Raw genomic sequence first — 26341 nt, forward strand, 5'->3', positions numbered from 1 at the left:
ACTAGGTGATAGAAAGGTAGACAAATACATAGATATATAGATATGTAGATGGGTATTTTTATGCTGGTGAATTTCATTATTGTGAATTTACTGGGTTTCTATTGAATTGTTTTAATTGCTGAAACAAATTTTCATATTGAAATGTATTGATTAGTATATGCTTTGCAATAGTAGCAGAATTTTAAAAGAAGTCCCTAAATACCTGAGGCAATGAAGCATCTATTCTAAAAGATCTCTTAGCGTAAAGTTTTGCTAGTGCACGACCTGGATAACTTTGCTGAATTGCCTTGCTTGGATCAGTATTAATGATGTTTCAGTTTTGTTCTCAGAATATCAAGTGTTATGCCTTAATATAAATGGCAATTCTTTATAGAAAATGATAAGGGGGCAGAAAATATGCCAGCTGTACTTCTTCTGAGTCCTGTGGTTTCAGATCTTTGCCTTCAGAGTTATCCCCTTTGATTGAGAACATGATTGCAAAATCTGATTTTGGCCTGATCTTATAGCTTTGTTCTTTGGTTTCCTTCAGAACTGTGATCTGTAAATTCTCAGAGGATACTGAAGCTTCCTGAATATGCCCACTTCTCAAGACATAAGGTAATTCAAAAACTTATAATTTATAAACTAAAAAATGTCAAAATATATGGGTTTGGTCCTAAGTCATCCCTTCTTTCCTGTCAACTTTACTCCTCTAGGTGATCTATCCAGTCCCACAATTTCTAATGTCACCAATGCAAACACTCTCCAGTCTTTATCTCTTGTCCTGTCTTCAAATCTATATATAGGAGTGTTTATTTGATTCCTCCACTTGGGTCTCAAAGCATAATTTCCTCTCATCTTCCTGTCGTCCTCCCATCTTCCTCCTCCAGTCTTTCTCATATCAATAAATAGCATCACATCCACTCTGTTGATTAAACTAACCTAGAAATTATCATTAATTGTCTTTCTCTCAGCTCCCATACCATACTCATCAGCAAATCCTGTTGTTTCTTTCCAAAATACATCTCATTTGCATTGCTACTACCCTACTCCAAGAAATCTTTGCTCATCTGGGCTAATGCAATAGTCTATTTAATGGTTTGTCTGGTTCTACTTTTGCTCCCTAATTAGCCATTCTCCACACAGCAGACAGTGTGATCTTTTAAAATTCATGGCACCCTTCTGCTCAAAATCCTCCAATGGCTTCTCATTGCACTTAGAATAAAATCCAAACTCCATACAAGTCTCTACATGTTATGGTCACTGCCTCTCTCTCTCCAGTCTTACTGCTATCTCTCGCTTCTCCTCATTGGCTTTGCTCTAACCACACTAGGGTGCTCTAAGTTCCAGGAAAACACTCACTTATTTCCACTCTTGAAGCTTTGCATCTGCTTTTCCCTTTGCTTGGAGCTCTCTGCCCTCTGACTTTCATGCTGGGCTGGCTGTTTTCTTTCACGTCTCAACCCAAATATCATCTTCTCAGAGAGACCTTCTGGAAATCAATCTAAAGAACTACCTCAGTTCCTCGGTTTCATCCACTGTTTTATTTTGTGCATAGCAGTCATCATCACCTGAATTTATCTTACTTGTATATTAAATTTTTCTCCTCTATTTGGAACTGTGACCGTTCTATACTTTTATCACTCTATCTCCCACCCCAAAAAGAATAACTGGAATATACTAGGTGTGTATCCTGGGAGGGTAGGGATACATGGGAGAGAAAAAGACAAAGAAACAGAGATAGTTTATGTACAATATGATACTGACATGCTTGACATTTAACCCACATTCTCCCTAAACTGGTTTGGGTAAATACTGATCTATAGGATTCTTGGACACAAAAGATTCTTTGGACAAATTAGTTTGGAAGATCCCATTAGAGATTTATAAAATTTTTTAGTCTATAAAGCCTCAATGAGAAGGAAAGATATATTTGTTTTTGAGAATTTTGTAGGAATTAAAAATGGCTACACTGAGAGAAGACACAAAAATATGCTAAGGAGAAAATCTGGTAAATAGCAGTTAAGTAAGATTAGAAATCCATAAAATAACAATAGCAAAAATTAAAAAGGAAAAATGGATAGTTTAAAATAGTTTCAGATTTAGAAGAATAATATTGGGAAATTTTGAACAGAATGTAGTCAGATTTCTAAAAAGTATAATTATCAAACTTATTCTTTATAAAGTCTATAAAAGATGGGATAACATAAACATGAATATCCTGGTTATAGTTAAGGAAAGTTATGTAAAACCAGACATTTGAAGTTAAAATGAGAGGGATTAGGGAAATTAAATTGAGAGGAATAAGTCTGTGAAATTTATAATTAACCACAATGTGGAAGGGTAGTTTTTAACAGCTGCTCTTTAAAAAATCCTGTTTTTAGCTACATAAAATTTACCAACATGGCTGTAGTGCTTTGAACTTTAATCATATATTTATACTTTGCATTAAAGCTTATGAAGAGCAAATATGAAAGTTTGTCAAAAATAGGGGATGTATTATAACTCCCAAGTGAAAAAAAAATGCGTATTTGAATTCCCAAGCCTCTACATACCTATCCACAGAGTCACTGTTATATTTTTAAACCTCATTCCTGGAAACACTGCAGATATCAGATCAATTTAGAAGCCAAAGAATACCTCTGGGAATGACATGGCAGCAACTGAAATAGTGTTTGGCCAAATTAAGAGTGTATGCCAAGGATGCCAAAAATCACAGTAACCTGGCAGGTAGGTAGCTATTATTTAACTGTATGATCATTGCTGGTTTCTCTACTGAAAAACTATTGGCTGTTTATGCAGTGAAATGGAGCCCATGATTTAGGCAGAGTATCTCTCTGTTTTGATGTCAGTAGTAGCTGGCTGGGGATTATACCCAATCACAAAATGGAATTTCTCAAGGAAAGTACTTGGGAAGAAAAAAATCTTTTAACAAATTATATTATAAGTCACTTAGAAATAAAAATGAAACGATATCAATTTAGAGGTTTTGTTTTTTTTTTTTGCTACAGATTCTTAATATTCAGAATGCTATTCATATTCTGCATGGCTTATATATTTCTTTCTTTCTGGTACAAACAGATTGGCCTGGTCTTAGTTTGCTGCAAAACATTTCAATTTTAAATTTATATTCTATAAGACAACTAATAAGATAATTATTTTTATTTTTATTTTATTTATTTATTTATTTATTTATTTATTTTTAAAGATTTTATTTATTTATTCGACAGAGATAGAGACAGCCAGCGAGAGAGGGAACACAAGCAGGGGGAGTGGGAGAGGAAGAAGCAGGCTCACAGTGGAGGAGCCTGATGTGGGGCTCGATCCCGTAATGCCGGGATCACGCCCTGAGCCGAAGGCAGACACCCAACCGCTGTGCCACCCAGGCGCCCCTAGATAATTATTTTTAAATAACTTTCTCTATATGTTCATGGTTCCTGGATCTCTCCTCTCTCATCTGCAAACTGGTCTCATGGTCATGATCTCATGCTGTTTGGAAAAGAACTTAACTTTCGTAATTCTTAAAATCCCAAATTGGCCAAAATTGCCCATGTGCCTCGAAATGCAGCATGTGTTCTTAAATTTAGGAGAGTTGATGATATGAATAAATAGCTTCTTTCTCTGGATCCACATTATTGTCCTCCTAATGGATAATGCTCAATGATAACCTGATTTTAAAGTGGGAATATCTGCTATTTTCAAAATGCTGGAATTATTCTATTTCATAATTCAAGGAAGAAATTGATACTAAAGATTACTTCAAAATTATAAATGTATATCATCAAAAAATCATATTAGGAAATTAATTTCATTTCTGTAAGGTTCAAATGTAATCAAATAGTCTCATTAATCATACCCATATGTAGTGGAAAGAACATTAAATTTGACCTGTGTTTGTAACTTGCCTCTTCCAGGGAGAGTATATTCGGTCACTTCTCCTAAATGTACTTCTTTGGTTAATGACATGAGTGTAGTAACACCTGACTATGCAGTAGTGTTTTTTGTAAAGAAATGCAAAGAATTATTACTATTATCATCATTGTCATCTTCATCATCACCTATTTACATCATTATGATTATTATCAAATTTAATGGAGTCTGTGAAAGATTTCAGAACTTCCACATACACAAACAGAAATAAATATGAACCCACTATTTATGGGATAAAAGACAAAATTTAGAATTAATATACAATCAAATAAAAACATAATTTTGGCTATTTTTTATCTTTTCTATAGTTGTACCTGTCCAAATTTCTAAATTGCTGTATGGACAAATAAAAGAAGATACAGAAAGTATAAACTGGAAAATGCAAATGTTTAATTCAAGTGAAAGAAATTACTAGGTGCTTCTCAGCTGTTTCATGTCCACGTTGAAATCACAGAAAAGGCTTTGGGCAATCACGAATAAATTGATGCTACATTTATGTGCAAATTTAACCCCCACATTATGTTCTATGTGATGTGGTTACATCGGTTATAGAAACTGACAGAGAAATTACATTTGCTACAGTTCTCATAAAAGAGTGACACAAAATAAATTTTAATGTAACATAAAAATTAGTTTTGTTACACAAAATTTTATGCCCTTTATGTCATCTATGCTGGACAATGATAATCTAATGGAAAATTAGATTAATTAAATAATCCAGAAATTCTTTAATTAAATACACAAATTCAAGTATTCTTGACAGATTGAATAATCAGCATTGTTGAAGGCAAACTTCCATATCTAAGAAGCAAAACAAAGGAAAAAGAATGCACATCTGGGCAAATAAATCTGTCTGAATCCTTTATCATTCTTTATCAGTTTAGTTTTTGCATTGTATCTTTTCTGAGTTTTGCGTTGGTTTTATGTGTTTTGTATAACCACAAGAAACACATAACATGCTGAAATACAAATAACTGAGCTTGAATAGTCTATGAATAGTCTAATCATTCATTTACCCATCCATCCATTGAGGAAACAAAGATTATCTGAGTATCTATTTTTAATTGGCATTGTAAATACAAAACTAAATGTTGCCGCTTGGCTAGCTTAAAAATGATGATTAAAATCTGGTATGATAAGTGCTGCTAAACACACACACAGACGCTCAGCATATATAGCGTTGGACAAAGAAAAGTATAATTTCAAATTTGCAACATAGACAAGGAAGGCTTTACAGAGGAAAAATCACTTGAACTAGGTTTTGAAGCCTACCAAGGATTTTTAAGTGCTTAAGACTGAATTGTTTACTTCAGGAGAGAGAAAAAATCATGTGCAATGGCAGAGAGGAGTAGCATATAGCGTGAGTTGAATGAGGTGGGGCCAGATATATGATAAAGACAAAGAAACTAAATCATAGAACACTTTGTAATTTCATCAAAGGAATTTGGAGTTTAGACTATGGCTAATATTATACGTCTGCTGCTAATATAGCATTTGAATAACAAAATATGATTTTCGGTTTTGAAAATTCCTGTTAAGAGCAGTGAGTCTAATGAATAGAAAGCGTGTAGAGGCAAAGACATGAAGTAGGAGGTGACCACATAGTTTTGTAAGACATAATGAGGACCTAACTTAAGCCAATGAAGTGAAAATAAGAAAATGTGGTGAAACAGTTGGCAGACCGCTTGAAGTCAGTGCTGCAGGCCGGTGTCTTGCCTCCCAGGACTCTTCCCAGCTGTCTGTCCAACTCGCCCGTGATGCTGGTAGACCTCAGCAAATGGTCCCGGCCCTTGCGCCTGCAGAAAGTGGACGAGAAGCCGCAGCATCTGCGGCAGGTCCGATACAACAAGGCGGAGGTAGTCAAGCTGGGCAAATTGCTGACACCCACCTAGAAGTAGCCCACCAGTGTTGCATGGCATGTCCTTGATCTGGGTGAACTCTACACTTGGTCATGACAGATCTGGAAGTGCCCAGCAGGAAGGACCCCAAATGCAGGGAATGGTTCCCTTTTCTGGTGGTCAAAATGAAGGTCAATGACATCAGTAGTGGTATGGTCCTCTCCCACTAAGTCGACTTGCGCCTCCTGTGGGGATGGCCTTCACTGCTACATCTGGCTGGTTTAAGAGCAGAATGGGTCACTGAAGTGTGACAAGCCCATTCCCAGCAACCGACCTGGAGACCACTGTGGCAAATTCAAAGAGGCATCTTTCCACAAAAAGCATGAGCCTGGGCTGCCGATGGCCAGCATGTGTTACCAGGCTGAATGGGATGGCTATGTGCCCAAACTCTAGGAGCAGCTGTCTGAGAAGTCGGGGAATGCTAGGACACAGAAACCATCCCGGAGGTCTCTAGCTGTGGTTTCAAGTTCAGTGATGCATGTAGATTTCTCTGCTTCCCAGTTCCCATTCTCACGGGGGAGGCCTGAGCAAGCAGGTAGTGGTTTAGGGTGAGTTTTCCTTCTGCCTGTCCTTTATAATTCTAGAGGGTCACACCCAGGTTTATGTTTTGACCAAATTTGAATTCCATTTGGGGGGATGTTTTGGTACTAGGATGGGGTCATCAAATTGTGAAAAGAATAGCAACCCAGAATTTAAAGAAGAAAAAGTGCAGGTAAAAAACCAGGTCTACGGTAATAGAGCAGAGCGTCAACGAATCTTTAAGAGAGGGTTAAAAAGTGAGAGAGAGAGAGAGAGAGATTCATTGCCTCAGCTTTTGTGAGCCTGAGTCCAGAATTGTGCACGAAGGCACTTCTGGGCATGTTTTCACAGCCATGTCTCTCACCACGACAGCCAGAGGCTGCCATGTCCACTAGACCCCAGTGTATTACACCTCGGACTTGTTACTGGGATCAGTGTCCCACTCCAGCTCCTTTAAAGAGCAGTACTGTAAAAAGCAATAGGGAGAGTCACTTTGTGGTTAAGGCCTGGCTATCTCCCTGAGCTGCAGGACTGGGTGAGAGGCTCTCAGAAATCCCTGCTGCACCTGTTAAACTGGTTACTCTTCGTCTCTGTGAGAAACTGATCTGGAGTTGTGGAATGTTGTGTTACTTCTGCTGTTTGCTTATAGCTGAATAAAAATTTAAAAAAACATTGTGTGGGTGAAAAAAAAAGAAAGAAAGAAAACATGAAAAAATTGGTAGGGATATAATAATCTATTGCATGTGAGGTCAGGAAGGAAGAACTGCCAGATGGCTCTATGATTTCAGTTTTGAATAAGAAAACTGTGTAATTTTTTTATCCAAATCAGAAAACTTAGGAAAATGAAAGAGGGTTCTAAAATAATCAAACTTTTATAATGTTGACATTTAAATCTTAATAAATTTGTTGCTTTTATATTAGTGAATACCTATTTTGATTCAAAACTTTTTAAAAATAATTTGTAGAAGTAAAAATGTGTACCTGTGTATATCAAAGCAAAACAAAACATTGAAAAATTACGTAAGTAGAATTACTATCTTTGGTTTACATTTATATACTTTGATCAGTTTCTAAGCGGTATCTGTCTCTCAAACTGTCACTATAGAATGTATTTTTTAATGAATCCAGATAATTTTTTAAATAAAATTGCTTGCAGCATTTTTCAAAGTTGTATTTTATAGTTAATAAATTTGAAGTAGTTGACTGTTTCTATTAAAATTCTGTAGGCCGGAAATATTTTTAATTGAGAAAAATCTTCCGTATTTTTCCTAAGGTACATGTAAACTCAGAGTTAACTCTGCTAAATAAAAGATCTTCATTCCATGTCTTTTATTGAAATACATAAAAATTTTAGCTCAACTATTTTTACCAGCACTGTTTTTTCTCTTTATTCAAAGTAACTTTTTCAACAAGTATTTTTATATAACAAAATTGATCAAATAAGATGTCTCTATGATTCCTTTCAATATCTCATCAACCTTAGATGCTGCAGTAAACAAAGGCTGTCTCAATCTCATTCTGTCCTGTTACAGAGTATTAATTTATTCAGTTAAGAAAAGAACCTTTGAAAGTTTTTCTCGGGATGTAGCTCAAGTGTGGATTTTCAGAAATAAATTATTGTATCCTGTTTGAGCTCTCGTCATCTGATTTTCTAGATTTTTTTGTTTCTGTAGGAAAAAAATTTTATTCCTTTTATTTCCATGTTTTGTTTCAATTTTCTGAAAGTGTTAAATTTGACATTCTTTAAAAAGATTTCCAACAAAAGAGTGAAATTAACCAAAATTTAGAAAACTCTTCTACAACAGTTCAAAACTACTGTAGAACACCTAGATTGGTTTACAAGATTGCTTTAAAGGCTAAAACATTTATATAAATTTATTGATGGTGGGAAACAAAGAGAAAGTGTCAAAGCCTCTGTGTAAGTGGCTTTGTGTATGTGCAGAAGCTGTAGCTTATGGCTTGGCATATTAGACTGGCAATATACTAAAATTGCTTGGAGATAATTATTAAGTTTGTGTGTATAAAACAAATTCCAAATATATTCATTCTCTTTTTTGAATTAAAAAAAAGAATATTACCTTTACTATGACTTTATGATCTACAAATATTTGTTTTTATCTCTCTAAAAGCTTATCATTTTAGTCTTTAAGGTTGAAGTTTTAACTATTTTAGAATTATAATCACAGTAATCTCAGATGTTTCACCATAGAATAATTAATTTCCAAAAGCTTTGGAGTCCATTGATTAGATGAAAATATAACTATTATTAGAATTAAACTGACTTTCTATCTGAAATAACTTGGGACAATTTAAACCATGTATCATTTAACCCTTTGTAAAGTTCTTCTTTGGAAAATAGAGCCAAGCCACTAACAGTTCTCGCTATACTTTTTGTATATGCATAAGAAAACTGGAGATTGAAAAAGTGAAATTAATTTAGAATAGTCATTTAATCTAAATGAAAAGCTGTATTTCACCGAGTGATATATATAAACCCACTTTCTCTATTAATTAAATCAAGATCTACTGGCATATTTTCTTTTTAAATTTTCAAACTAAATGCTATTGTTTCCCTCTAAAGATTGGTTTTCCTCTGGCATGTGATATCATTATGGCTCCACATACAGTAGATGATTAAAGTCACGAATATTCAGTGCACCTCACAGCAACCTTTAGTAATAGATATGCTAAACACCTATTTCTTTGATTTTAAATTTTTTTGGTTCTTTGCTACTTAAAGAGTTTATTGTAAAATGAAAGTTCCAGCAATCAGTGAAAAATTAGTTATAAATAGTCAGCATAAAATATGTTACCCCAGACATGGGTGATTCATTAACAGATCTAGGGAAGGAAGAGATAGTTTCAAGTTATGATTATGAGTTCAACTTGGGCATGGTCAGTTGTTGGTGACTGTGGTACATACAGTTGGCAGTGCCCAGGAAGTATTTGTGAATATTGCTTTGGAGTACAAGAACATGGTGAAAGATAGAAATACAAATTTGGAAGTTCTCAGCATATGGGTAGTAGTTGAAACCATGATGAGATGAAAGATTAGATAAGACATTGTCAGCACTGATGCTTGTTGAGTAGTTTCTGGGAGGTCTTTGTCTGGACATTGACAACAGAGAGTGTTTGTGATTACTTTATTCTAAATGACTTGTGTGTTGGCTTTTTGTAGCTTCTGTAACAAATTACAACCAACTTGGTGGTTTAAAACAACAGAGGTGGGGCGCCTGGGTGGCACAGCGGTTGAACGTCTGCCTTCGGCTCAGGGCGTGGTCCCGGCGTTGTGGGATCGAGCCCCATATCAGGCTCCTCCGCTATGAGCCTGCTTCTTCCTCTCCCACTCCCCCTGCTTGTGTTCCCTCTCTCGCTGGCTGTCTCTATCTCTGTCAAATAAATAAATAAAATCTTTAAAAAAAAAAAAAAAAGAACAGAGGTATATATTCTCTCACAGTTCTGGATGCCAGAAGTCCACAAGAAGTATCACTGGGCCAGAAGCAAGGTGTGTGCATGGACACATTCCCTCTGGAGGAAGAGAATTTTGTTTTGTGCCTTTTTCAGAGCTGCCAACAATCCTTGACATATGGCCACATTATTCCAATCACTGCTTCTTCATCATACTGTCTACCTTTCTTCCTCTATGGTGAAATCTCCCTCTGCTTCCCTCATAAACTTACATGTGATTACATTTAAAGCCCATTCTGATAATCCAGGATAATCTTTCCATCTCAAGATATTTCATTTAATCACATCTATGAAGTCTTTTTTGCCATGTGAGGTAGCCACTGTTCATAGGCCAGGGATTAGGATGTGGATATCTTTGGGAGTAGGAGGCTAATATTACTCTGCCACAACTTATATCTGTCTGATCACCATCAGTGCTGAGTTTTTCATCCTCTCTTTATCATCACTCCTGAATTTGGAAGACTTGGTACAAAAAAAGTAGTGTAATGTCTCATCATTTTTTATTGATTAAAATGACATTTTGGATATATTGTATTAAATAAAATATGTTATTAAAAGAATTTTATTTAAAACATTTTTTCAGTGTATCTACTAGAAAATTTAAAATTGCAAATGAAGTTAACATTGCATTTCTATTGGCACTGGTATAGAATGTGTATGAGTTTCAATGTCTTCATCTTATGGAGAAATTGCTGTTTCCTTACAAATAAATAGTTAAAATTCTTGAAAGCTGCACACTAAGTTAATTAAACACTCAGTTTTATTCTATGGATGTACTTTGCTCTATTGTAATCCATATTCATTCAAACTTATTTATTGCTGCTTTTCTCCATTTCACAGCAACAAACCAAAAGGACTTAATGCGAAATTATTGACTACACTGTGCCTCTCAGCCTCAGTTAACCCCTAATTCTGTGCACCTGGGAGCCAAAGCAAACCATAAAGAGCCACAGGCACTAACCTGATGAAGCATCTCTGGAAGGAAGTCTTACATGGTGAGTGCCAGACTGACTGGCAGTCTCTTAGAACTGAGAGGAAATAAGGTAATTTTTAGGAGTTTGACATTTTCTTTCAAAAGAGATTGTATTCTAAAGGGTGAAGGGTGGTGAGGAAATAAGGGGAAATGTTTTTAATGGAGAGGGATCCAAGGGGAACTTGTAGGAATGGAAGAGTCTTCCAGGAAAGGAGGTTTGTGATTTGAGAGGACACTGTATGTGAGCCTGGAAAAAGAGGTGAAAAAGAGTGATCGGAGGAGAAAATCTAGGAGATTCTAAGCAGTGAAGGTCTAATGAGATGGAGAAGAAAGGACACTACTATTTACCAAGCTTATACTGTTTATCAGGTACTTTCATATGTTATCCAAATTACACTTAAAATGTTCATTTTTGCAGGCCAAAAATTTGAGGTGCAGAGACATGAAATGATTTTCCTAAGGTCACACAACTAATAAGTATCAAGGGCAAATTTAGGATCCATTAATTAGTGGGTTGATATTCTTTAGAGTGTTAAAGCTAGACTAAAAGGTAAATCTGTGAGGGTAGAAAACATGGCAAGTGACTTGAGAAAATTTGGGAAATATCAATGATAGGAATCTGTGTCTGATTGAAGTGGGGAAAAAGAGGCAGGCCAGGGAAGTATTTGTACATGGAACTATTTGTGGCAGCTGTGGAAACATATCACATCCAAAGGGCTCAGAAGAAATGGGATATTGGTTGGCCTTTTAACCAGTTAAGTTTTTGAACTTGAACAGTTCCCCAGCATTGCGCTATATTTGTAATAAGCATAGACCTTTGGATTTTTATATAAGTAACTATAAGAAATATAAGCATATTTAACTTCAGCCTCCCACAGACCTGAAAGAAACATAGTCAAAAAACCAGTTCAAGTTTTAGTTAGTTCATCTGTAAAAATGAAGGCATTAAAATAAGTACTCCAGCTCATAATGGCATGATTTAAAGGTACCATGACATCACCTCAGCCTGCAGAATTCCCAGTTGTGTACTTCCCAACTTATACTAGTCTCCTTAGAAATCATTTTATTTTCATTTCACCCAGAACCATTATGGGCTCAACACCTTTTCTTCAAATATTAGCATTCCCCTCATTTCAGTGGACTCTTCCATCAGGGGCTCTGAGATACGTTATTTTATTGATGACCTTCCCTGACATACTACTGACCTCTAATCATTTAAGCATCCAGTCTACAAGTAGATATGACAGAGCAGCTGGTGGAGATGAGGGGGAGAAGATCCTGCACACTAGCACACTTGGCTCACCATAACTTTACAAAAACCAAGCAGAATTTTTCTTCTTGCTCCTCTTTGGCAGCCTCCTTTGATTAATTGCTGAGTGTTTTCCCTATTCTGATTTCTCAGTATCTTTCTTTATTTCTAGCTGTCAATCTTGCATATCGTTTAGCCAAAACAAGGCACTTGTCTTAGGCTCCCTCATTTCACCTCCTCATTTCGATGGATCACTGCCTTGACATATAGAGCTCTTCATTCTTCCATGAGATCTGAGGAAAAGAAAACACCTTTAGGCTCTATTTCAAATTCCTTTTTATTTTCTTAAAAAGCTGTTTGTCATCATTTACTTTGGTCCTATTATCTTTAATTTTTCTTTTTCTATTGATTCTTTTTTATGTCCTGATCAATGACTAACACTTTTTTTTTTAAGTTTTGGTAAATCAATAGGAGAAATAACATATCATTGTTCTTTAAATTGATTTTTCTTGAATTATGTGATTAAAATTTTAAATGTGTAGCAGCCATTTCATTCCCTACCGAATGAATTGTCTTTTGAATATCCATGCAACTTTTTTCTATTGATAAATTAGTTTAAACTTTGCAATGTTTTTTAAACTTTTTACGGAGTTAATAAGTATTTGTCATATTCATGACAATTTTTTTTTAGTTTGTTGCATCTGACTAATGTGTAAGAAATGGTAGGAATCAAAAAGGTTTAATTTAATCTATCACAGTGGTCATCATGCTCTTTTTGATATCTTCAAATGCTTCTATACTTAGAATATCTTTTGCATTATATATTTCAGATTAATACTTACTTCTATATTTGTGTAATATATCTGTCTTTTTTGGGCTTTTAAAAAGATTATATTTATTAGAGAGAGAGAGCGACACAGAGAAAGAGCACAACCAGGGGAAAAGGCAGGGAGAGGGAGAAGCAGGCTCCCCGCTGATCAAAGAGTCCGATGTGGGGCTAGATCCCATGGTCCTGGGATCATGACCTGAGCTGAAGACAGCCACTCAACCAAATGAGCCACCCAAGCATCCCTTTGTTTTTATTTTATTACTTTAAAGTTTTGAATTCATGTGGAATTATTTTACTCTTTCTCATAATATCACCAATGTATTGTAGGTCATCAAAATAGCAAATCATCTTTGACTCATCCAACTTAATTCCTATTCAGTGTCATTAACTTAGAAGGTATAATTTTCCAAAATTAAATAACATTTTATAGACTTGCTGATTCATTCTATTAGGCAATAAGCATACTAAGGATAAGAATCCTGTCATATTTGTATCCTTAGCACATAATATAATAATTTACTTACAAAATTGGGTTACCACACTATGTCAATGTCATGATAATTATTTTACTAATACAGTGCTTTGCAGGGTCTTCTTAAAATTATGCTTTTAACCAAGCCAACTTATATATTATTCAGTTGTCCTCATTTCTTACTTCTACGTTCTTTCTTCTTTCAGTGAGTCTTTAGATGATGTTGGCATAGTCTCTTCCCTGCTTCTCATTCTAGAATTCAGCTGCTTGATTTCAAATAGTATGTACTAACCCACTGTCTGTTCTTCTTTCTGACCACTTTATATGACCACCCATTTTCAGTCCTTAGGACTCTGTATGCATGAGCTTTTCAATGGGACTGGCCTTATCCATTCACAGATGTGACAGTCTTCACTCCCCAAAAAGTCTCTACACTTTGGACTTTCTAATATCACCTGCAGTAAGAAGAACACATTGACATAATTGCTTATTGGCCATATATTTTATGAGAATACTTTAATACTGACAGTTGACAGCTCTAGCGAAGACTAGAAGGGTTCAGAGATTTCTAATAGGAAATTATTAAGCAAATTGCCTTTGCCAAGAAATGGAACTCCATAGTTGATACATAGACTGTATGGAGAAAAAGAAAAAGAAAGAAGGAAAGAAGGAAAGAAGGAAAGAAAGAAAGAAAGAAAGAAAGAAAGAAAGAAAGAAAGAAAGAAAAAGAAAGAAAGAGAAAGGAAGAAAGAAGAAATGGAAAGAATAGCAATGGAAGAAAAGCAGACACAAGTCCTTAATGTTGGAAAACAGCTTCATATGCAGTCAGATCATTGAACTTCTGTGAGGATGTAGACTGAGTTCCAATTTAAAACTTCCTGAGCCACAGGGCACCTGGGTGGCTCATTCAGTTGAGCGTCTGCCTTTGGCTCAGATCATAATCCCAGGGTACTGGGATTGAGCCCATGTCAGGCTCTCTGCTCAGCTAGAAGCCTGCTTCTCCCTGTCCCTCTGCCTGCTTATGCTCTCTCTCTCTGTCAAATAAATAAATAAAATCTTTAAAAAATAGAATAAAAAAATAAAACTTCCCGAAGCAGATTTAGAGAGTGGAGAGGAGGGACAGTCAGAGGCAACTAAATAAGAAAATAGTGTGAAGATCTTAATAGAATAAAATTAAGTGCCTAGTATTGCCTTCTATAATTTTTTTTTTTTTAGGAAATAGACTTGAAGAAGGAAAAAACAGGTATGCATGTTGTTTTAAGACTAGTGAGAAGAAAAATAATAAGTCAGAGGCTAAAACTATATAGGTGGTAAGCCATAAAGCAAGATTTGTGGAAAGAACTGCAAGGACGAGACCTCACAGTTTTGCTTAAGGCCACCTGTATTCATTTTCATCCATGCACCAAGCAAGTAAGAGTAATGTAGACGTATTTCCTGTCTGTTCTAACTCCATAGTTGCACATTCTTGTAGGAGCTATATCATAATTCTTATAGGAAATATATTTTTTATGTTCAATAAGAAAGTTATAGATTTACAACGTCTCTCTTGTTCATTAAAAATAATAGTAGCCAACACTTACTGAGCACTCATTGTATGTCAGACACTATGCTAAGTTCCTAAATCATGTTTTGTTCTATTTTCACAGAAACCATATGAGATAATACAAGGTAATACACATTTTACAGATTAGGACACTGAGGCTTAACTGGGGAGGGCCATAAAATATAAGTGGCAGAGTTGGGAACTGAACCTATGAATCTAATCACAGAGCTACTATAGAATAAAACCCTGACTAATATTAAGTCCTACAGAATCCAATCTTCAATACTAGTCATATAAAATTACTAGTTATGTTAAGAATATCTGTGTATGTGATCATTCAGCCTTACATACTTAATTTTTTGTCCATGGATGTAATAATTTTATTTACAAACGGTATCTTTGCATTAGTAATGATACACTAATAACAATTTGCATTTTTATTGATTACTCAGGGCTCTGACAACAGTCATTTAAAATAATGGAAGAGACGTAGTTCATTGGATTAAATCTAAATATGAAAGGTCATATCTTCTATCTAGATCTCATGAATAAATCCATAATCCCATGACCTTTCCACAGCCTTCTTTATGGTAAATGCAGGAGCTAATAAGCAATGTGAAATGGGTATCTGTGTGAAGTACATTAAGACTGAGACAGCTGTCTCCTTAGGTTGGCCTAAGTGGCAATATTTGATCATTTCAAAATTTGGAGTGGTTGATTATTGAAATATAATTCTACATTAAAAAAATTCTCTGGAGATTTTGGAAGAAAAAGTATTGGAGAATAAGGAATATATTAAAGGTAAGGCAGGTTTATGGGGATGATAAGTTTTTTTTTTTTTTAAGATTTTATTTATTTATGTGACAGAGAGACAGCCAGCGAGAGAGGGAACACAAGCAGGGGGAGTGGGAGAGGAAGAAGCAGGCTCCTAGCGGAGGAGCCCGATGTGGGACTCGATCCCGGAACGCCGAGATCACGCCCCGAGCCGAAGGCAGACGCTCACTGCGCTACCCAGGCGCCCCCAGGGGATGATAAGTTTTTAACAGAGGAGAGGAGCAGGAGATTTTATCAGGAAAATAAATTTGCATATTGCTCCAGAGGAAATGCCTGAAAAGAAAGTAGAAGATAGTTTTGTTGGTTTATTTGTGTTATACTAATTTTGATATGCCAGCTGGGAGGAACATGTGTTCCTGTTAACCTCTGGTCCCTTGCTGCTCTTGGTAAACCCTCCAGATGGCCTTGTGGCTAAAGATTGCTTCTGATCATGTGAGACTGGGGGAAAGGGCCTTTGTAGTCCCTATGAGGATACTGTTCAATCTGAAAAAGAACCTTAAGAAAACCTTACTTGATTTTTTTTCCATTTCTTTTTATTTTGGTAAAATACATACAACATAAAAGTTATCATCTTTATCATTTTTAACTGTACAGTTCAGTGATATTAAATACCTTCATAATGTTGTGTAACCATCACCACCATCCACCCCATTTACATAACTATTTTTAATTTTGAAAAACTGAAACTCTGTATACTCACTAAACAATAACTCCTCATCCCTCCTCCTAGCCCCTGGCAGCCGTCATGTTACTTTCCACTTGTATGCTCCTGTGTGCTTCAGGTGCTTTATGCGAGTAGAATCACGCGGTGTTTATCTCTATGTGACTGGCTTGCTTCACGGTCATAATGTCCTCAAGTTTCATCTGTGCTGTAGCTTATTTCAGAAGATCCTTTCTTTCTAAAGCTAAATAATATTGCCTCATATGTGTCTGTACCACATTTTGCCTATCTATTCATCTGTCAATGGATGCTTGGGTTGCTTCCACGTTTTTGCTATTATGAATAATGCTGCTATAAACATGACCACCAACATCTCTTTAAGACCCTGCTTTCAATTCTTCTGCGTAGGTAACCAAAAGTAGAATTGCTGGATCGTTTTCCACTTTTAATTTTTTGAGGAACCACCATACTGTTTTCCACAGTGGCTTTACTATTTTACATTCCTATCAACAGTGCACAGGGGTTCCAACTTCACGTCATTGCCAATACATCTTTTCTTTCTTTTCTTCTTTTTTCTGATAGTAGCCATCCTAATGGGTCTGAGGTGGTATCTCTTATGGTTTTGATTTGCATTTCTCTAATTATTAGCGATGTTGAACATCTTTTCGTGTTCTTATTGGTTATTTGTTGTATATCTTCTTTGTAGAAATATCCAAGTCCTTTGTCTGTTTTTTCAATCGGATTGTTGGTTTTCTGTTGTTGACTTTTAGAGGTTTTCTACATATTCTGTATCTTAATCCCGTATCCGATATATAGTTTGCAAATATTTTCACTAATTCTGTGGTTTTCATTTTTATTCTGCTGGTAGTGTCTTCTGTTGTATAATTTTTAAAAATTTTCATAAAGTACAATTTGTCTATATTTTTCATTTGTTGCCTGTGCCTTTGGTGTTAAGAAACTGTTGCCATATCCGAGGTCATGCAGCTTTTCTCCTGTGTTTTGTTTCTAGGAGTATCATAGTTTTTCATTTTATATTCAGGTATTTGATCCATTTTGAGTTGATTTTTGCATACGTTATTAGATAAGGGTCCTCCTTCATTCTCTTGTATGTGGATATTTAATTTCCCCCAACACTATTTGTTGAAAAGACTTTTTTTTCTTCATTGATGGTTTTGGCACCTTGTCAAAAATCATTTGACCATATGTGTGAAGGTTTATTTCTGGGATTCTCTATTTTATCCCATTGCCATTATGCTAGTACCAAACTGTTTTGATTACTCTAACTTTGTTTTAAGTTTTCATATCAGGAAGTGAATTCTCCAAGTTTGGTTTTTATTTTCAAAATTGTTTTGGCTACACAGAGCCCCTTGAAATTCCACATGAATTTTAGAATGGGTTTTCCTATTTCTTCACAAAATGTCATTGGGATTTTGATAGGAATTACATGAATCTGAAGATGATGTTAAAAATCAACAGTAGAAGTGAAGCTAGAAAATTCACAAATTTGTGGAAGTTAAAAAATCTCCCACTCTTAAACTATTAATTGTTCAACAAAGAAATAAAATGAAAAATTAGAAAATACTTAGGGATGACTGAAAACAAACAAAACATACCAAAACTTATTAAACACAGTGAAATAAATGCTACGAGGAAAATTTACAGCTATAAAGACAATTTTTGTCCCTTATTTCCTGCATTACTGTCTTATTTTGTGTTTGGTTTTTTAATTTGGTTTAGTGGTCTTTTTTAGCAAAATATTTTTTTTTCATTTTGTTTTGAGTATATTCTATAGCTAATCTCTTTATGGCTACCATGGGGGATACCCTTTACATCTTAAAGTTATAAATAAATTCAAATTAGTGTGTTATACCAGCTTAACTTCAATAACATACAAAAATGCAGATCTTTTACAGCTTTCGCCCCAAACCTTTTAGTTGCTGATGTCACAGAATTACATTATGCACCTTAAATAAACTAATAATTTTTAAATACATTAGTTTAAGTTAATGTTGAAAATAAAAGGTGGTGCTATAAACAGAAGTTATAGCAATATTAGCTTTTTTTAAAAAAATAATATTTTATTTATTTATTTGTCAGAGAGAGAGAGAGCATAAGCAGGGGAAGTGGAAGGCAGAAGGAGAAGCAGGCTCCCCACTGAGCAAGGAGCCCAATGAGAGACTAGATCCCAGGGCCCTGAGATCATGACCTGAGCCAAAGGCAAATGCTTAACTGACTGAGCCACCCAGGTGTCCCAACAATACTAGCTTTTAAAGTAATGTTTGTTAGGGTTTTTTTTTTTTTTTTTTTTTTTTTAGTCTCTCTCAACATGTACCAAAAAAATGAAGCTACAATCCAGTGTTACAATTTTATTAGCTTTTATAATTCTCACATATTTATGTATATTAATATCTTTGTTTCTTCATACTGCTTCAGATTACTGTCTAGTGTCCTTTCATTTTACCCTTCAGGGCAAGTCTAATGATAAAGAACTCCCTCAGCTTTTGTGTATCTAGGGGTGTCTTAATTTCTTCTTCACTCTTGTAGGACAGTTTGCCAGGTATAGGATATTTTCGGTTTACAGTTTTTCCTATTTTCCTATCAGCACTTGAATATATAAACCTACTGGCTTCTTGCCTCTTAAGTTTCTGATGAGAAATCTCCATATTGGGGATGACCTGTATATGATGAGTCATTCTTGTTGTTTTCAAGATTTTCTCTTTGTCTTTGGAAAGTTGGTCACAATGCATCTTGATACGGATTTTTTGAGTTTCTCTTAGAGCTTCTTGAGCCTCTTAGATGTTTTGACTCATGTGTTCTATCAAGTCTGAGAAGTTTTCAGCCATTATTTCTTCAAATATTTTGTGTGCCCCTTTCTCTTTTCTTTTTCTGGGACTCCACAATACATATGTTGGCCCACCTGATGGTGTCCCATGGGTCCCTTAGGCTCTGTGCACTTTTTATCAGTTTTTTTTCTTCTGTTCCTCAGACTCAATAATTCCTGTTGTCTTATCTTTAAGTTCACTAATTCTTTCTTCTGCTTGTTCAAATCTGTCTATGAATCCATCTAATGAATTTTTAATTTCAGTCATTTTACTATTCAGCTCTACAATTTCTTTTTGGTTCCTTTTAGCTTTTCTATGTATTGATAGTTTCACTTTGTTCATACATCATTTTCTTGACTTCCTGTACATCTTACCTTGTTCTCTCAATATTTTTAAGATAATTGTTTTAAAGTCTTTATCTAGTAGATCTGCCATCAAGTCTTTTTCAGGGGCAGTCTCTCTTAGTTTATGTTTTTCCTTTGAATGAACTAAATTTTCTGTCTCTGTGCATGCCATATTATTTTTTGTTGTTGAAAACTAGACATTTGAATCTAATGATGCAGTAACTGTAGAAATCTGATTCTCCTCTTTCCCCAGAATTGGCTAGTTTTTGTTTTTGTTTTATTGCCATAAGCTATATCTGTACTGAGAATCACCCTGAGGTGGAAACATAAGGTCTTCTAAAGTCTTTTCTGACTCTGTGCCTTTCCCAGCTCATGCATGATCACTTTCTAATATACCCCATTTTTTCAGTTGCTTTTGAATATCCTAATCCTTATGTCTGGCCTCCAAAAGAAGAAAAATCAAGGGGAAAAATAATCCATTAGCCCTTTAAGTTCCTTGGAAGTCACTTTAGCCTGAGGTGAAGGGTCTTGCAGTGATGTGGGGAAGTGTAACGACAATGACCACATGCCTCTTTGTCTGTATCTGTGAGACTAAAAGCAAACATCAGCTATGAGAGCACAGATGCCCAGTATTTGGAGGATAGGTTTGTTTTTCCCCACCCTGGCTTCTGCAAGCTCTGTATAGGCTGCTCTAGCAATACCTGTACAGCTTCCTGCCATGGGGCTTGGGGTGGGGCATCCATAGCTGCTACTGTGCTAAAAGCTGAAATTTACTGAAATTAACCAATTTGCCATCTAAGCCTTTCCTTGGATGTTGCAAGCCCTCAACAGACTCTTGGGTTCCAAAATAATTATGTTAGACAGATTCTGCCAGTGTCATTTTTGTCTAGATGTGAAGAAAGATTCCTGTTGCTTGCTACTGTCTCTGCTCAGAAGCCTCCTCACTTGATATTTTAAAGTAGCTACAGGCTTAGTTCAGCTACCATAAGAAAGAAAATATTTTATTTAATTATTTAATATTAATTCAAATATGATAATTATATGTATATTACATGCTGAGGAATCTGTATCATATCAATAAATTTTTAAATCTAATTTACTTAAAAGCCACACTTCTTTTCCCAATACTAATGGGAATTGTGCATTTTTCTAGTCAATAAAAAAGAAAACATATGTAATGGAGAAAATGTTGAGTATGAATTTCTAGCCTGAAATTTGATCTTTTTCCTGTACAGTATCATCAGCTAATCACTAAAGTTGGATTAAACAGAGGAAGAAGCATTTAGACATTTGGCAATTGTCTCTGTTAATCCAGTTATTTAGTTAGATCAAGCACGATCGCTTCCCCTAACTTTGCTCCTTCAGTCATTTTTCTACTGCTATAGAACAGTGTCATTTATCCTAATGTGATTACAAGTTTTTATCCTAAGTCAGAAACAATGACAGTCAGCCTGTTATTATACTGACAAGTTGACAAGTTTGCAAAATGCAGAAGACATTTTAAAGGAACATTTATTTTTCTTTTTTAAAAAGATTTACTTATTTATTTTAGAGAGAAAGAGAGAGAGAGCACAGAGGGGAGGGGCAGAGGCAGAGAGAGAGGGAGAGAATCTTAAGCAGACTCCATGCTGAGTGCAGGGCCCAATGTGGGTGGAATCTCAGAGCCCTGAGATCACAACCTGAGCCAAAATGAAGAGTTGGACGCTCAACCAACTGTGCCACCCAGGTGCCCTGGAACATTTATTTTTCATTCATTCATCATCCATTGAATTCCTAAAACACTTATGAAGTGACTGTTATATATAAGTTACTGCTTGAAGTATCATAGTTGTAGAAGAGATCAAGAAATGGTATCTGCCTTCAAGGAACTTCAAGGCCAATAGTAGTAGTAAAAAGTAAATTTGGCTACCCCCCCCCCAAAAAAAAAGAAAAAAAGGGTTTATCAAAAAATCATCTGGTTTTCTGTTAGACATCACTATTAGGCACAAAAAGCCTTTATCTATAGAGTCAGGAAAGACTTCACAGAATAAGTGACACTAAATGTCTTAAAAGATGAAATAGCCTAGCAGGGAAAAGTGACTGGTGGATTAACAAGCAACTGAGGAGCTAACATTCTAAATAGAGGGACTAGAACAGGCAAAAGCAAAAAATCAAATCACATGGCATAGAGAACTGGAAGCCACTTGGCATGGCCAGAATATAGGTTATGTGGGGAATCATGGCAAATACAATGACTGGAGAGAGATAGGGCCCACATCATGGCAAAGCTTGTATAACAAGCTAAGATATTTAGATTTATTGTAAAGATAAATGAAAGATTTTGTGCACTGAAACAGAATAAACATATTTACAGAAAATAGAAAACACCAAATCCTTATAGCACTCCAGGGACTGTGAAATGCATATATCTGAGGGTTGGAGATATGTGTCAGAGAGTCAGATTATAAGACTATTTACAACCTGAGAACTTGGGATGGCCCATTTCTTCAGGGTTGTAATTCAGCACCTGTCTTGTAGGAAACAGATGTCTGACTCCGCTTTGGTTATGGTTTTTTGGATGGTTCTTTCTATTAGAGATGCTTGTTTCTAGTAGAAGAAAAAGCTCCTATTTTGGCTTTTAAGAGTAGCCATACATTTAGTAGTTGTTAGGACTCAGTTTTGCTTCTTTGTAGAATGAGAACATCTCTGTGTACTGAATTGGCTATTTTGAACTGGAAGTTGCTTCTTTATCTTTTTTAAACATATATTTGTGGTTTGTTTATAAAAACAAGAAACAAGGTGGGATATAACTGTCATAATATTAAAAATCTCAATTTTGAAAATAATAAAAATTTTAATTGAAAAAAAATGTAGCTTTAAGCCTTACCTTTCCCTCAATAATTCCTTTCTCCATAGGCACTGACTTTAATTCTTTTCCTATTCCCTGATACTCAAATACATATGGCAATGTATGATGAGTTTTATTGGCATTTCCTATTTTTATTTTTGAATAAATAATATTATTTATTAATTCACTATCTTTATGGGTGCTATCATGATGTCTTTTCTACCACATGTATAATATTTTTACGTATATAATTGATTTTTTTTAATGTCTAATAAGATAATCTACTTATTAGTGTCCCTATTTTTCATAAACTCATTCCTACTTGCCTTTGTTTTCCAACTGAGGTCTGAGCTAGTGGCACATCTGTAATCTGGGTTCATTGTTTTGCTTTTTTCCCTTAATGGGATCCATTATTTCCTGAATCCTGTATCTTGATTTGATTCATTAATTGATTAGCTGATTGATAGCTCTCTTGTTTCACCAGAGCATATCTTTAAGTACACACTTTAGAAAAGGTACATTAGAGGATATTTTCATGGGTCCTTATGTGGCTCATTATGTTTTATGTTTTTATTATACATCATATTTAAGTTTCATTTGGAATTGAAATTTGTTTTTTCCCTCATAGCTTTGGTAACTTTTAGAGTCATGTGGCTAGTGAAAAATCTGATGCTATTCTGAATCTCACTTCTTTGTTTTTGACATCTTTTTCTCTGAAAGACTTTAGGCTCCTCTCATTATTTCTGGTATTTTGAATCATAATGATATGCCTTGATGTATTGTGTAACCTTTCAAGCCAGGTACTTATGAAGTTCTTAGACAGTTGATTCTGTTATTTCTTTGACAATGTTCTTCACTTCCCATTTTCTATTCTTTTCCAGAACTTCATTTAGTCAGGCATTGGGCCTCCTGGATCAGTCTTCTAGGTCTCTTTTCTCTCATTTATTTTTTTACTATGAAATATGTAATGCATACATTAATTGAAAGATATAGCTACACAGTTTAAATCATAATAACAAATGAGTATTTTTGTACTAATCTCCCAGGTTAAGAAGAAATAGAATATTGCAGGTGATTTGGAAGTTTGTGATGTGTTACTTAACAATTATATGCACTCTAGGTCAAAGAAGTTTGCATCTATTTATAGTTAAAGATTTCATTTTTTTCTTTCTTTTTTTGTTTTTTGGGTTTGTTTGTTTGTTTAATGGATATTCTCTCGGAAAGATATTGTTTTCTACTTTACCATGCTAACATTTTTTAATGTTTAACTGCTTTTCTAATATTAAAACAAGCATTCATAGGACAAATCTAACATGGTCTTTTTTATATATTGTCCTTTGTTTTAGTAAATATTTTGCATAGGATTCTTGCTCCAGTATTCATGAGAGAGATAAATTTCCTTTCTCCTACTATGTTTAAGTTTGAAAACAAGTTAAGGAGTAATCCCTCTTAGCCAATTCTCTGAGAGTGTTAATGTAATACTCTGAGGTAGTTTTATATTTTGTCAATTTAGTTAAGCTGGAACTGTGTTTCTCAGAACTCTCTTCCCTTTCTAGTTCCATGAAAGACCAAGCCTGAGAGACATTTGTGTGGATTTAACAGAAGATGAAGTAGCAGTTACCATTCTCTGAAGGTTGGTATAGAGTACTACGTACCATTGCAGCTTGCATGTAATTTTGCTGGTTCACTTGTTCATCTCGTTCGGCTCTCAGCTCTTCCAGCTTTTGTACTTGGTTCTCCCTCAGCTTCTCTGACTCCTGAACCAGATGCATGTGAACTAAGGGCACTGGCTCCTTCTGTAGGAAATTGAGGGTGGTGAGAGGTAGGCATGGATTCCAGCTTGTCGTTGTGTATTCCAGCTTGTCCTCATGGGTTCCAGTTGATCCATGTTCTTCTCTCCTGCGTGTCCAGCTGTTATCTTCCAAATTGCCACCCATGTAGATTTACAATGACGTTAGGTCCACCAGAAGATGCAGAGGTAAACAACTTTCTGTAAACTTTTTTTATATATATACTTAATTGACTTTCTTTTTTAGAGAAATTTTAGGTTCACAGCAAAATTTCCGTAGACATTTCCATAGACATTTTGATGTTCTCCCATTTTCATAGACATTTTGATGTTCTCCTACAATTGTGTTAGAGCTGATTCCAGAGTTTGTTCCATGAGCTTGCACCCTACACAGTCACTTAGGGCCCCACACTTAGAAGAGTGTTCATGGCCAATTGTTGCCATTTTCAAATTCTTAATAATTTTATCTTTGAATGTATGTTGTGTACGTAAAAGCTGATGGGACAATAGAGCATGAGCTGGGTCCTTAGGTCCTTGAATAACATGTGAACCTGCCTTTCTGAGAGGAGTTCTTGGCTGTTCATTCCCTGGCCCCTGCGTAGTGATTGCTGCTGTCCTCTGGACCTGGCAGGCTACTGGGCACAAGTGCAGGAAGAATTGAAGTTGGGTACATGTGCCCCAGGCATCAAGTCACAGGACTGGCTCCAGGTGCCTCTAGGGGGTCTGCACTCACCCACAGGTGTTTCTCTTGCCCAAAGGAGTATAAAATTAAGTGGGAAATAAAAACATCACAACAGATATAAGAAGAGATTAAGGAAGAAAAAAAAATTCCCTGCTTTTTGAATAGGAGGTTCTGTATTTTCATTTTGTACTGGATCCTCCAAATTATGTAGCTGGCCCTAATTCCTATAGTAAATCCCTTATTCTCTCTCACCCTTAGTTGTTCTGATTAAACCCTAACTTCTCTGATTAAATCTTACTAACTGGCACAAAGTAGCTTGAACTATCTCTTGAATGCTGATAGAACTTATTTGTAATACATTTGGGTTTGTGTCTTCATGGTAGTAAGGCACTTAGCTAATTACGTTTTTAATAGTTATGATTATTTGGATTTTTATTTATTCTCATCAGTATTGATATAGTAGATTTTTCTAAGGACTTATTAGTTTGACTTAACTTTTCAAATGTATTGGTATAAATAAACGTGTTCTTGAAATTTTCTTAGCTGATTAATCTCTGTAGCACCTGTGGTTTTTGTCCCCTGTGTCTTCTCTGTTTTGCTTAACTTAATCTTGCTAGTGATTTGTCTGCTTACCAGTCTTTTCAAAGAACCTGCCTATTAAATGTTTACTTTCTATTTTGTTAATTTCTGTTCTTATATTGTCTTTTTGTTTCTACATTCTTTGAATTTATTCTGCTGTTTTTCTAATTTCTTAGGTTGGAAAATTTTATAACTTTGAGACTTTTTTATAACTACTGTAAGAATATAAGAATTAGACAACTTTAACTACAACATTTTAAAATCAAATATATTTTAATATATTTACATAAAATAAGATTTATCCACCTGAATTATAAAGTTTAGCATGTTTTCACAAATGTGTACACCCATATAATCTTTACTCCCATCAAGATAGAGAGTATTTCCATCACCCCAGACAGTTCCTACCTGCTCCTTGTACTCGGCACTTTCCCCAGTGCTAGGTAACCACTAATTTACTTTCCATTATTATAGTTAATTTTCACAATTCTAAGTCAAAAATTTTACAAGTGTAAACATACAGAATGTATCTTGAGGGGGACAGTTGTAAAAACTTGCTGAACCATTCTAACACATGCACAAACTTGGGAATACGAAGGAGTTAACATTCCACAGGATAAAAAAGGAGTCTTGACCAATAGGGATAGCAGCTGGTAAGTAAATACATCCCTTTGCCATTTCTGGGATAGATAAATCTTAAACACATTCTACATGGTTCCTCAGAGAGTCCTCAATGGAATTGAGCCTAGGTATCTACCTGAAGGATCATCCTGGGATTGAGTTTCCCCCTTTGTCTATTTCATTCTTCCTAGTTCCCTACTCTTAATTCCTTGGAAATCCTTTTCCAAAATGAACTATTCCATGCAAACCCTTGTCTCAGGCTTTCCTTTTGGGGACAAACCATGCTAAGAAAATGTGTATCAATGGAATACCACACAAGTAA

General features: G+C 35.3%; 1 long non-coding RNA gene and 1 pseudogene across 1 annotated transcript; both read left to right on the forward strand.

Moving 5' to 3' along the window:
* The first annotated feature begins 531 nt into the window (after positions 1–531).
* Positions 532–23975, forward strand: LOC148108441 (uncharacterized). The gene is made up of 3 exons (XR_015727973.1): positions 532–597; positions 10635–10789; positions 23905–23975. It is a non-coding gene; the product is annotated as an uncharacterized LOC148108441 (long non-coding RNA).
* On the forward strand, positions 5667–6359 carry LOC123801033 (phosphatidylethanolamine-binding protein 1 pseudogene; annotated as a pseudogene).
* Positions 23976–26341: the final 2366 nt, after the last annotated feature.

Source organism: Ursus americanus, chromosome 20, assembly GCF_024610735.1.
Source record: "Ursus americanus isolate L20-20 chromosome 20, mUrsAme1.1.p, whole genome shotgun sequence".
Lineage (NCBI taxonomy): Eukaryota > Metazoa > Chordata > Mammalia > Carnivora > Ursidae > Ursus > Ursus americanus.